The following is a 5,000-nucleotide window of genomic DNA, read 5'->3' as shown; positions in this document are numbered from 1 at the left end:
GTATCTTATCGTATCTTATCGTATCGTATCGTATCTTATCGTATCGTATCTTATCGTATCTTACCGTATCTTATTTTATCTTATCGTATCGTATCTTATCTTACTGTATCTTATCGTATCATATCTTATCTTATCGTATCGTATCGTATCTTATGGTATCTTATCTTATTGTATCTTATCTTATCTTATCGTATCTTATCGTATCATATCCTATCATATCCTATCTTATCGTATCTTATCTTATTGTATCATGTCTTATCTTATCGTATAATGTCTTATCTTATCGTATCTTTTCTTATTGTATCTTATCGTATCTTTTCTTATTGTATCTTATCGTATCTTATCTTATCTTATCTTATCTTATCTTATTGTATCTTATCGTATCTTATCGTATCTTATGTTATCTTATTGTATCTTATCGTATCATATCTTATCTTATCGTATCTTATCTTATCTTATCATATCTTATCAGTATCATATCTTATCGTATCTTATCGTATCTTATCTTATCTTATCTTATCTTATTGTATCTTATCGTATCTTATCGTATCTTATCTTATCTTATTGTATCTTATCGTATCATATCTTATCTTATCGTATCTTATCATATCTTATCTTATAGTATCATATCTTATCGTATCTTATCGTATCATATCCTATCTTATCGCATCTTATCGTATCTTTTCTTATTGTATCTTATCGTATCTTATCTTATCTTATCGTATCTTATCGTATCGTATCTTATCTTATCGTATCATATCTTATCTTATCGTATCGTATCGTATCTTCTTATCGTATCTTATCTTATTGTATCTTATCTTATCTTATCGTATCTTATCTTCATCGTCCTATCTTATCGTATCTTATCGTATCTTTTCTTATATCTTATCGTATCTTATCGTATCGTATCGTATCTTATCTTATCGTATCTTATCTTATTGTATCTTATCTTATCTTATCGTATCTTATCGTATCATATCCTATCTTATCGTATCTTATCGTATCTTTTCTTATTGTATCTTATCGTATCTTATCGTATCTTATCTGTATCTTATCGTATCATATCCTATCTTATCGTATCTTATCGTATCTTATCTTATTGTATCATGTCTTATCTTATCGTATCATGTCTTATCTTATCGTATCTTTTCTTATTGTATCTTATCGTATCTTTTCTTATTGTATCTTATCGTATCTTATCTTATCTTATCTTATTTTATTGTATCTTATCGTATCTTATCGTATCTTATCTTATTGTATCTTATCGTATCATATCTTATCGTATCTTATCGTATCTTATCGTATCTTATCTTATAGTATCATATCTTATCGTATCTTATCGTATCCTATCCTATCTTATCGCATCTTATCGTATATTTTCTTATTGTATCTTATCGTATCTTATCTTATCTTATCGTATCTTATCGTATCTTATCATATCTTATCTTATCGTATCATATCTTATCTTATCTTATCGTATCTTATCGTATCGTATCTTATCTTATCGTATCATGTCTTATCTTATCGTATCATGTCTTATCTTATCGTATCTTATCGTATCTAAACTTATCGTATCTTATCGTATCTTATCGTATCTTATCTTTCTTATTGTATCTTATCGTATCTTTCTTATTGTATCTTATCGTATCTTATCTTATCTTATCTTATTTTATCTTATCGTATCTTATCGTATCTTATCTTATTGTATCTTATCTTATCGTATCTTATCGTAAAACATGTCTCCTATTTATCAGTGTGTTGTTCTTACCGTACCTTATCGTAAAACATGTACCTTTTATCAGTGTGTTACATGTCTTCTGTGTCTCGTCCAAAACATGTCTCCTGTTTATCAGTGTGTTGTTCTGTGTCCTCGTCCAAAACATGTCTCCTATTTATCAGTGTGTTGTTCTGTGTCCTCGTCCAAAACATGTCTCCTATTTATCAGTGTGTTGTTCTGTGTCCTCGTCCAAAACATGTCTCCTGTTTATCAGTGTGTTGTTCTGTGTCCTCGTCCAAAACATGTCTCCTGTTTATCAGTGTGTCGTTCTGTGTCCTCGTCCAAAACATGTCTCCTGTTTATTAGTGTGTTGTTCTGTGTCTTCGTCCAAAACATGTCTCCTATTTATCAGTGTGTTGTTCTGTGTCCTCGTCCAAAACATGTCTCCTGTTTATCAGTGTGTTGTTCTGTGTCCTCGTCCAAAACATGTCTCCTATTTATCAGTGTGTTGTTCTGTGTCCTCGTCCAAAACATGTCTCCTGTTTATCAGTGTGTTGTTCTGTGTCCTCGTCCAAAACATGTCTCCTATTTATCAGTGTGTTGTTCTGTGTCCTCGTCCAAAACATGTCTCCTGTTTATCAGTGTGTTGTTCTGTGTCCTCGTCCAAAACATGTCTCCTATTTATCAGTGTGTTGTTCTGTGTCCTCGTCCAAAACATGTCTCCTATTTATCAGTGTGTTGTTCTGTGTCCCTATTTATCAGTGTGTCCTCTGTCCAAAACATGTCTCCTATTTATCAGTGTGTTGTTCTGTGTCCTCGTCCAAAACATGTCTCCTGTTTATCAGTGTGTTGTTCTGTGTCCTCGTCCAAAACATGTCTCCTATTTATCAGTGTGTTGTTCTGTGTCCTCGTCCAAAACATGTCTCCTATTTATCAGTGTGTTGTTCTGTGTCCTCGTCCAAAACATGTCTCCTGTTTATCAGTGTGTTGTTCTGTGTCCTCGTCCAAAACATGTCTCCTATTTATCAGTGTGTTGTTCTGTGTCCTCGTCCAAAACATGTCTCCTATTTATCAGTGTGTTGTTCTGTGTCCTCGTCCTCGTCCAAAACATGTCTCCTATTTATCAGTGTGTTGTTCTGTGTCCTCGTCCTCGTCCAAAACATCTGTTTATCAGTGTGTTGTTCTGTGTCCTCGTCCAAAACATGTCTCCTATTTATCAGTGTGTTGTTCTGTGTCCTCGTCCAAAACATGTCTCCTATTTATCAGTGTGTTGTTCTGTGTCCTCGTCCAAAACATGTCTCCTGTTTATCAGTGTGTCGTTCTGTGTCCTCGTCCAAAACATGTCTCCTGTTTATTAGTGTGTTGTTCTGTGTCTTCGTCCAAAACATGTCTCCTATTTATCAGTGTGTTGTTCTGTGTCCTCGTCCAAAACATGTCTCCTGTTTATCAGTGTGTTGTTCTGTGTCCTCGTCCAAAACATGTCTCCTATTTATCAGTGTGTTGTTCTGTGTCCTCGTCCAAAACATGTCTCCTATTTATCAGTGTGTTGTTCTGTGTCCTCGTCCTCGTCCAAAACATGTCTCCTATTTATCAGTGTGTTGTTCTGTGTCCTCGTCCAAAACATGTCTCCTGTTTATCAGTGTGTTGTTCTGTGTCCTCGTCCAAAACATGTCTCCTATTTATCAGTGTGTTGTTCTGTGTCCTCGTCCTCGTCCAAAACATGTCTCCTGTTTATCAGTGTGTTGTTCTGTGTCCTCGTCCAAAACATGTCTCCTATTTATCAGTGTGTTGTTCTGTGTCCTCGTCCAAAACATGTCTCCTATTTATCAGTGTGTTGTTCTGTGTCCTCGTCCAAAACATGTCTCCTATTTATCAGTGTGTTGTTCTGTGTCCTGTTCTGTGTCTGTGTCCTCGTCCAAAACATGTCTCCTGTTTATCAGTGTGTTGTTCTGTGTCCTCGTCCAAAACATGTCTCCTATTTATCAGTGTGTTGTTCTGTGTCCTCGTCCAAAACATGTCTCCTGTTTATCAGTGTGTTGTTCTGTGTCCTCGTCCAAAACATGTCTCCTATTTATCAGTGTGTTGTTCTGTGTCCTCGTCCAAAACATGTCTCCTATTTATCAGTGTGTTGTTCTGTGTCCTCGTCCAAAACATGTCTCCTATTTATCAGTGTGTTGTTCTGTGTCCTCGTCCAAAACATGTCTCCTGTTTATCAGTGTGTTGTTCTGTGTCCTCGTCCAAAACATGTCTCCTATTTATCAGTGTGTTGTTCTGTGTCCTCGTGTCTCCTATTTATCAGTGTGTTGTTCTGTGTCAAAACATGTCTCCTATTTATCAGTGTGTCGTTCTGTGTCCTCGTCCAAAACATGTCTCCTATTTATCAGTGTGTTGTTCTGTGTCCTCGTCCAAAACATGTCTCCTATTTATCAGTGTGTTGTTCTGTGTCCTCGTCCAAAACATGTCTCCTGTTTATCAGTGTGTTGTTCTGTGTCCTCGTCCTCGTCCAAAACATGTCTCCTATTTATCAGTGTGTCGTTCTGTGTCCTCGTCCAAAACATGTCTCCTGTTTATCAGTGTGTCGTTCTGTGTCCTCGTCCAAAACATGTCTCCTGTTTATCAGTGTGTCGTTCTGTGTCCTCGTCCAAAACATGTCTCCTATTTATCAGTGTGTTGTTCTGTGTCCTCGTCCAAAACATGTCTCCTATTTATCAGTGTGTCGTTCTGTGTCCTCGTCCAAAACATGTCTCCTATTTATCAGTGTGTCGTTCTGTGTCCTCGTCCAAAACATGTCTCCTATTTATCAGTGTGTCGTTCTGTGTCCTCGTCCAAAACATGTCTCCTATTTATCAGTGTGTTGTTCTGTGTCCTCGTCCAAAACATGTCTCCTGTTTATCAGTGTGTTGTTCTGTGTCCTCGTCCAAAACATGTCTCCTATTTATCAGTGTGTTGTTCTGTGTCCTCGTCCAAAACATGTCTCTGTTTATCAGTGTGTTGTTCTGTGTCCTCGTCCAAAACATGTCTCCTATTTATCAGTGTGTCGTTCTGTGTCCTCGTCCAAAACATGTCTCCTATTTATCAGTGTGTTGTTCTGTGTCCTCGTCCAAAACATGTCTCCTGTTTATCAGTGTGTTGTTCTGTGTCCTCGTCCAAAACATGTCTCCTATTTATCAGTGTGTTGTTCTGTGTCCTCGTCCAAAACATGTCTCCTATTTATCAGTGTGTTGTTCTGTGTCCTCGTCCAAAACATGTCTCCTATTTATCAGTGTGTTGTTCTGTGTCCTCG

The sequence above is a fragment of the Oncorhynchus keta genome, unplaced genomic scaffold (genome assembly GCF_023373465.1).
Source record: "Oncorhynchus keta strain PuntledgeMale-10-30-2019 unplaced genomic scaffold, Oket_V2 Un_contig_3179_pilon_pilon, whole genome shotgun sequence".
Taxonomy (NCBI): domain Eukaryota; kingdom Metazoa; phylum Chordata; class Actinopteri; order Salmoniformes; family Salmonidae; genus Oncorhynchus; species Oncorhynchus keta.
The sequence above is the reverse complement of the archived record's forward strand: the minus strand, read 5'-3'. Positions refer to the sequence as shown.